The sequence below is a fragment of the Tupaia chinensis genome, unplaced genomic scaffold (assembly GCF_000334495.1).
Source record: "Tupaia chinensis unplaced genomic scaffold, TupChi_1.0 Scaffold000318_1, whole genome shotgun sequence".
Lineage (NCBI taxonomy): Eukaryota > Metazoa > Chordata > Mammalia > Scandentia > Tupaiidae > Tupaia > Tupaia belangeri.
The window spans coordinates 1,147,398-1,156,301 of NW_006159811.1; the positions used below are offsets into that span (position 1 = coordinate 1,147,398).

At 47.1% G+C, this 8,904-nt stretch overlaps 1 protein-coding gene across 2 annotated transcripts in view; it reads left to right on the forward strand.

Moving 5' to 3' along the window:
* The first annotated feature begins 4,386 nt into the window (after positions 1 to 4,386).
* Positions 4,387 to 8,904, forward strand: part of TMEM150C (transmembrane protein 150C) — a 79,244-nt gene continuing 74,726 nt past the window's right edge. Inside the window, exon 1 of one of the 2 annotated variants that reach the window (XM_006151433.3) lies at positions 4,387 to 4,688. The gene's annotated coding sequence lies outside the window, so the exon portion shown is untranslated. The remainder of the gene's footprint in view (positions 4,689 to 8,904) is intronic. The other variant, XM_006151434.3, reaches the window with a different exon arrangement.

An 8,904-nucleotide genomic window follows, 5' to 3' on the forward strand; every position in this document is an offset into this window, starting at 1 on the left:
TGGTGCAAGATTACTGCCAGCTGAAACCAGAGCTATTTGATTCTTTCTCCAACTGTTATTAAATACGCTACCAGAGCTATTTGATTCTTTCTCCAACTGTTATTAAATACCCTACATTTCACTCTTATTTGACCAATATAGTTGTTATTCCCTAATTTTGGGAAGAAATTAATGTTGCCAGAGAAGTAGAATTAAAGGATAGGCTTCAGCCAATTTAGGCCACCACCATAGCCAAAATCAGTACCCACACTGTATGGCTACTGTGTGATAGAAGAAATTTGAAGAGGTAATTCAGAGTGTTTACGCAATATAGGAGGATAAATATTTACAGGCATGGAAAAAAATTATGACAAAGAAGAACAGCAAGGAAGAAGAAAAAAAAGAATAGCAAAGAAGGATTTGCCTTACTTTATGAAAATTATCAAAATACAATGGTACTGGGGGTGGCAGGTGGCATGGTGGTTAAGAGCACTGGATTCCCACATGGCCGACCATGATTCGAGGCCTGGACCTGGTGGGTTACTTTCTCACTTTCCATCTCTCTCGCTCGGTCCCTCTCTGTTCAAATTGAAATATATATATCGGGGTGTGGGAGGAGAAGAAGTGAGCCTTTTTTTCTTTTCTGGAGAGGTTTTTTGCTATAGGATGTGTGCGCTTGCCAGAAAGACAGAGAGAGAGAGAGACAGAGACCGAAAACGAGAAATCACTCCCCAGGGGGGATGTCCACGCCATAATCCCTTCTCCTTCATTCTCCTCTCAGGATCTTGGGCACGCACACACACGTGCCCAGTGTGAGTTTAAGCCACTGAGTCCAGGATTGGAACCGTGGTCGACTATATGGGAATCCAGCGACATAGCCATTACATCATCTGCTGGTCCCAAGCCATTTTTTAAAAAGAGAATGAGAAATAGTTGACCTTAAAATTTTTTGAACTATTTTAATGTCAAAAAATATCAAAACCAAAGTCAAAAGAAAAGTAATAAACTGAAAAACTTATTAGCCTTATAAGCAGAAAAGAGAACATTATCCCTAATATATAAAGACCTCCTAAAAATTATTCAATAGAAACATTGTCAGAGAAATGGAAAGAAATCATCAAATCGGCGATTGAAAAATCTTTAAAAATAATGATAGCAATCAGTCTTGGTGGGGTGCAGAGACACTGATGTTTTCACATTGCTGGCAGTGGTGTAAATTGTTATGACCAATTTGGAAAGATACCTGGGAATATTTATAAACACTAAAAATACTTATCTTTTGGGTCAGCCTTGCAGTGCTTAAGTACTGTACAGAAGAAACCAAATCCCACATGGCCAACCATGGTTCAAGCCCCAGTCCCGGCAGCCTGTAAAACACCCTGGGTGTGTGCATGCATGCCCAGGATCCCGACAGGTTAGAGAGGTGGAGGAAAGAGGGTTGCAGCATGACTAGGGCATTTCAGGGGTTGCTTTCTTTCTCTCCCTCCCTCTTTCTCCCTCTCTCTCCCTTAGTCTTTCCCTCTTGCATATGCATGTACCCTCTGGTGTGTATGCATATCTTTTAAATCAGAAATCTCTCATCTAGGAATTTCCAGTACAGCCCTTCAGCCTGCCAGGATCACGGGCACACCCGCAGGCACCAAACATGTATAATTTGACTAGGAAACCAAAGCCTGGTCCTCTGTATCACTTCCAGAATTGCAGAACATTGCCTTACCTCTGTCCAATGGGGTTAGGCTGTCTTAGCTAGAACTTTGAAAGGCTGAATAAGAATTACCTACATTCCTGAAGACCAGCAGATAGTGTAGTGGTTACGTTGCTGGACTCCCACTTGGTCAACTGCAGTTCGAGTCTAGGTCCTGGTGGCTTAAAACACACTGGGCACGTGTGCGTGCCTGCCCAAGATCCTGGGAGGAGAATGGAGGAGAAGGGATTGCGATGTGGTTCTCCCCCGTGGGGTATGATTTCTCACTTTCCCTGGCTCCCTGTCCCTCCAGTGAGCACAGTTCCACTAAGGCAAAAACCTCTTTGAAAAAGAAGAATTACCTACATTCTTCATAAACAGTCATTTGTGACCAAAACAATATTATATCATAAAGTGATGGCTCTGTAGCTCGCTGACTTACAGGTATTTGTTTAATCAACTAAGTAACGGATGCCTTCAATAAACTTAATGCATGTTGGCAAAAGGTTCACAGACAACGACCAAAACTGCACTCTTTTGTCTTTTTCTGTTGTAGCAAACAACAATCCTTAGTTAGTTAAAATAAGGAGAATGGAGTTCCAGTGACTGTCAGAGCATGAAGTCTGGTCTTCACTGGAGGCTCTCCCTCTGAGCATGAGTCCCAGATCACTTTGCGTCTCTGCTCTCCCATGGAAGGAGGAGAGGGAGTGATAATACTCAGCACTCCAGAGGCTACAGGGAAGTACTTGGGGATTCCCAGGCCACCACTGGCAAATACATAACATGGAAACCGTCACCAAGGTAATCACATCACCCTTGGCCTCATGTCGGCCTCCAAAGGAAGACACCATTGCAGTTGCCAGTACCTTGTTTTGGAAATTCTTCTTCCTTAGCACTCCAAACCACTGCAATACTTTCACACCAGGCATGCTGGGGGGAGGGCTGCTCACCCCGTGGAGCAGTCCGAATACCTGGTCCTTGCTCTATGGTGTTTTGGAGACTTTTCAAAACAATTTTCTCACTGAAAGAGACCATCTAATCTAAGTCTTTTAGAGATGAGGAAACCACGGTGGACAGCTATTTAACGGAGAGTTAAACCAGCATTTAGACCCCTAGTTCTATTAAACCAGCATCCTTACTTTGAACTTTGGAAAGCTTACATTATCATTTATTCGGGAAGAGGATTTCTTTTATTATTTTTTTCTAGAGATTTTTGCTATAGCACACATGTGCTCGCCAGAGAGACAGAGATAGGCAGAAAGTGAGAAATTACTCCCCCAAGAGGGATGGCCACACCACAATCCCTTCTCCTTCATTCTTCTCTCAGGATTTTAGGCATGCATGCATGCACACATGCCCAGCATGAATTTCAAGCTGCCAGGTCTAAGACTTGAACTGTGATCAATTATGTGGGAGTTCAGTGCCTTAACTACTATGTCACCTGCTGGTCTGAGGAAGAGGTCTTCTTTTTTTTTTTTTTTTTGGAGAGGTTTTTGCTATAGGGCGCGTGTGCTCGCCAGACAGACAGAGAGAGACAGAGAGATAGAAAGCGAGAAATCACCCCCCAGGGGAAATGGCCACGCCACAATCCCTTCTCCTCCATTCTCCTCTCGGGATCTTGGGCACACACACACACGCACAGGCGACCGGCGTGAGTTTAAGCCACCGGGTCTGGGACGCGAACCATGGTCGGCTACGTGGGAGTCCAGCGACATAGTCATTACACTAACTGCTGGTCCCAAAGTGGCCTTCTTGATGCAGATCACTTACTTGTGATTCACGGAAGATGGTAGGACGACAGCTCCTTGGAGGTTGTAAGGCATGCTGTGGAATGCTCTGGTTGTTTAGCTATACACCAGCCCAGCTGGACTCATGGGTGTAATCAGAAAACGGCCTTATTGCCTTTGACCATGCCTTTCAAGTCTGCTCTGTGGGGCTAGCTGTTTGCCTTCCCACGAATAAATGCCTATGACTGGGTCATTCTCAAATATTAAAAAGGTCTCTGCTTACTTCTGACAAAAAATAGTCTTATTTCAGTAATTAGCATTTCTTTTTTAAAAATGTATTTTATTTATTTTAATTTGACCAGAGAGGGACAGAGAGAGGGCAAGAGAGAGAAAGAGAAAGTGAGAAAGCAAGCTGCCAGGTCCGGGACTCAAACCATGGTTGGCCATGTGGGAGTCCAGTGCCTTTAACCACCACGTCACTTGCTGGCCCCAATTTCAGTAATTAACATTTCTGGTCCAGTGTAATAATAAAAAAAGAGAACTCCACACTTCGGTGGGAGAGGGGAGTGAAGGTAAGCTTCCTGTGTATTTCTTCCGGCCTGGCACTTCTTCCCTGGTTCTCCCCTCAGCGGGTTCCCCAGCTTCTCCAGGAAGAGAAAGCTAAGGAGGAGAAGTTTGGGTTGCTCCAGAGACCCTGGCTTCCTGTGCTTGTGGCGGAGGTTTCGCTCCTGGGTGCTCTCATGGGTTTCCTGGATTCACTTTCACATTCCCCACCTTGCTGGGGAATCCCTCAGCACCGATTCATTCCCTTGGCACAGACAAATTCATTTTGCCTCCAGAAGTCTGCTTTAGCTTCCTCTCCCCCCAGGCCCTGGGAATTTGGAGGCAAATGTCTGGCCTTGTCCTTACCTTTTCAAGCAATCTTGCAGGGTAGGATCAAAGTTAATCCCACACTGTGACTCTCTGAGACTTGTCTTCTGTGGGAGTAAATTACTTCCCCCACTCCACTCCCTACCTGATGTACAGGTTACTCTTGCCATCTCAAAACGCTAGCTTTCTCAGGCTGGAGTGGAGACACCAGTCCTTTGTGCTTTTAAACTGCAGGGGACACACACTCAGCTCTTCAAGAGGTCTGCCTGAATTCCCTCTCACCAGACTTAAGGTGAGCAGAAGCCCCTTCACCCTCTCCCTGGGGGATGCTAAGGAGGGGCATCTCAGAACACCTGGGACTTCTACAGAAACTCTTCACTAACCCATGACAATCTGGTCATCCACAGCTTTGACCCTTCTATACGAAGGTAAGTGAGAGGTTCAGGGAACACTCCTTTGCAAATCTTGCGCGGTGGTCTCCACCTTGTTTGGAGTGTGAAAAGGATCGACCACTTTTTCCTGGGATCTCTGTCACAATGGGAATAAAATAATAGCTCCACTTAATACCTTGTTACCAATTGCATTTTCGTTCTCTTTCCAGTTGTCCCCACAAAGGTGCCTCTGACAAGTAGATTTTGGTAAACATCAAATGCTCGTTCCAATGAACTTCGTATGGTTTTGTCATTCATCAGGGATAACGGGAGTTACCGGTTGTTGGATAAAGGTTGACAGTGACTTTGTAACACACGGTTTTGTTTTGTTTTGAGATTTTCGCCATAGGGTACATACGCTTGCCCAAGAGGAGAAATACAGAGAGAGGGAAAGTGAGAAATCCCCTTCCAGGGGGATGGCCATGGTGCAATCCCTTCTCTTCCATGTTGCTCTCAGGATTTGGGACATGCATGTACATGCACCCGGTCTGGAACTCACATGGAACCTGGTGGTTGACCATGTGGGAATTTAGCCTCCTTAACCACCATGCCCCCTGCTGCCCCCCCCTTTGTTTTACTGTAACAGGATTCAATGCAATTTGACAAGATTTCCAGAATCCCTAGGAATGTTATGAACTGTGCTTTCAATTCTGTTTTTTCAAATGAATAGGAGAAGTGATTTGAGTAATAAGCAAACGAATTGGCTGCCTAAGAGAAAGGAAATGAGCAAGGGCATAGAATTTCTTGGGAATCCTAGTGGTCTGTAGTTAACCAAGTTACTTACATCTGAAAATCCACCACCCCTACTCAGAAGGTCGGAAATTCATACTGCCCGCCAGCATTTGGGCAGCAGACACAAAGAGCAGCGTGTATCGACCTCAGGAGGGCTCACCGTGGCCCCATAGAATGACAGTGTCCCTGTGGGTGGGTCTCTACTCCACCTGGTTTGTGCTTGGCATCTATGTCAGGGCATGAAGCCTGCTTCTTTCATGTTTGGTCTCTAACTCTGTGCTTGGCCCTTTCTTCATAGCCTAAAGCATTTTGCAACATTGTCAACAGATCATGTAAAAGTACAAGATGAATCTTTATACACATGCTTTTATTTATTTACTTATTTTAGAGAGATTTTCGCTATGGGGCCTATGCATTCACCAGAGAGACAGAGAAAAGGAAAGTGAGAAGTCACTTCCCATGGGGGGAATGGCCAGACTGCAATCTCTTCTCCTCTTCTCCTCTTAGGGTTTGGGGCACGCATGTACATGCACCCAGAGTGAGTTTTAAGCCTCCAGGGCCAGGACTCGAACCATGGTCAACCTTGTGGGAGTCCAGCACCATAATCACTACATCATCTGCATATGCTGGCCCTGAATATATGTTTTTAAAAAGACACTAGTCTTAGAATAAGATTTTGGTCATATTCCATATATGATTTAAACATCTAAGGTCCTGTCAAGTGCATGGTGCACCACACATGTTAACGGAAGAGATAGCTAGACTAATAAAAGATAAATAAAACAGACAAGCTTATGGTTTGTCGTCAGTCCTCTGGAAGCTTCACTAGAATGCTGATGACATTCACGGAGTCTGCTTCTAGCAACCAACACTCCTTCGTGGACAGTATTTTAACATACGATCCCAGCTGTCAATATTGCTGTCGGGAATGCAATTCATTTCACTCTTATTTGGATGGACATCTTGGAGATGAAGGTGGCAGTGATTCAGTGCAGCTGACAAATGGCACTGAGCCTGCTATCCTCAGCAACTCAAGTTGTTTCCTGAGGAAAAGCAGGCCTGGCTCTGAGTGGAACTGAAAATGTACAGATACGTGAAACACGGTGTGAGCGTTCTCAAGCCTTCCATAGAAAAGGGAAAACTGAAACCAGCATTTGGCGTAATGGCTATGTCGCTAGACTCCCATGCAGTCAACCGCGGTTCAAGTACTGGACCTGGTGGCTTAAACTCACACCGGGCGCGTGTGCATGCGTGCCCAAGATCCCGAGAGGAGAATGGAGGAGAAGGGATTGCAGCGTGGCCATCCCCCCTGGGGGGGGTGATTTCTCGCTTTCTGTCTCTCTTCTGTCTTCCTGGTGAGCACATGCACCCTATGGCAAAATCCTCTCCAAAAAAAGAAAAAAGAAGGGAAAAGTAAGGGCATTGTACAAATGGGACTCTATTTGCAGGAAGGCAGTGACATGGCATGGCCATATCAGAGTCACCTGTGGTTCTCTGTCAAAACACACATGCCCTGCCCCTCCCCCTAGCCAGGCTCTGATTTGGGCAGGGGGTTGCAATGAACCCAGGCCTGTCTGTGTCCTTAAGGACCCCACTGGAGATTCAGAAGTTCAGAGTAGAGAGGAACCATTCATTCTTTGGATGGATCTAGAAGTTTTAAAAGAATGAATTGGAAGGAGGCCTAGCTAGAAGGATTGTTCAACCATGCAGAGAGAGAAATAAATGCCCAGGATACAGAGAGGAGGATGTCATCAGAGCTGGGGTTCATGAACCCACCTCAAGTAATTTTTTTTTTTTTTGGAGAGGTTTTTGCTATAGGGCGTGTACGCGCGCCAGGAAGACAGAGAGAGACAGAGAGATAGAAAGCGAGAAATCATCCCCCAGTGTGCAATCCCTTCTCCTCCATTCTCCTCTCAGTATCTTGGGCAGGCAAGCACACGTGCCCAGCGTGAGTTTAAGCCACCGGGTCCAGGACTTGAACCGCAGTCGACTACATGGGAGTCCAGCGACATAGCCATTAGGATAACTGCTGGTCCCCCTCAAGTAATTTTTAACTTTGGGGGAGTCATCGACTACTTTGAGAGTCTGACAAAACAGTAGTTACTCTCCTGAAAAAATACACATAGGCTAACCCCGGTACAAGTCAGTGTATACTGGGAACCAGCAGTTAGCGTCATGGCTATGTCGCTGGATTCCCACGTAGTCGACCGCAGTTTGTGTCCCGGACCCGGTGGCTTAAACTCACGCCGGGCGCATGTGCGTGCATGCCCAAGATCCCTAGAGGAGAATGGAGGAGAAGGGATTGCGGCGTGGCCATCCCCCCTGGGGGGTGATTTCTCGCTTTCTGTCTCTATGTCTCTTTCTGTCTGTCTGGCGAGAGCATGCGCCCTATAGCGAAAACCTCTCCAAAAAAAAAAAAAAAAATGGACAAGTCAGTGTATACTGTACTTCAGGGAGTCTAGACTAGGATTAAGTTTTTGTTTTTGCTGTCTTCTCCGCGTGGGTAACAGTCCCATTCCTTAAGGTAAGGAAAACAGGAGAAGGTCAGATCCTTGACCTCAAGACAGTTTAGGAGCCGAGATAAACCTTAACAATAAATCAATATACTCATACCTAGACAACCACTGCAGGGTTGTAGGGGAAGGGAGAGTTCCGGAAAAGAATGTTCTGAGAATTAGAACAGTTTGAGCTGGATTAGATTCTTAGAGACATGGCCTTATAGAGGCAACGGTTTAAAGGAGACAGGTGTGATAACAGAAGCCCCCCCCCCCACAACCACACAAGCCCCCCCCACACACACACACACACCAAGACACACACACTCCCCAAATTGGGGTCTGAGTGACTAAAGCGCGTTAATAAAGGAGGGCCTCCAGAGGGACCCCAGTGAGACTACGACTTGAACATCGAGTGACAATAATGGCATGGGCCCACACTGCCACTGGAGGTCACCCGCACGGTGCCCCCGGTAGCTGGGATCTGGGCTGGGGTAAGTACTGAAATGCCGCTGAATGCAGTTTATGACGGTCTGGGACGAGACACTGGAGGAAGAGAGCACGCTGGGGCGGGAGGGCGGCCTTGGCGTCCGCTGTTCCTCGCCAGGGTCACAAGTTGGCCCCGCGTTTGTCCAACGCCGCGAAAGAAAACCGCGGGAGAGCGCTGCGCGGCGGCCACGTCCATCCCGCCGGTGACATGAAAACGAATCGGAGCCGCTCTCTGCAACCCCCCGAGGTGCGTGGACAGAAGGCAACCAGCCAGAAGGTTACGACAGGTCGGGAATAAATAACCAGGCGGAGGATCCCACATTCCGTCCTTCCTTTTGTTGGGTAAGGAGTGCCCAACAAACGCGTCCACAAAGGCTTGGGAAGGAAGCGGCTCGATCGCCCACACCCGGCTCGGGCCCGGGTGACCCTGCGGGGCCTCGGGGTGAAATAAGCCGGAGACCAAAGCGGCTCAGCTCCCGGCGGGAGGCCGCGGAGCC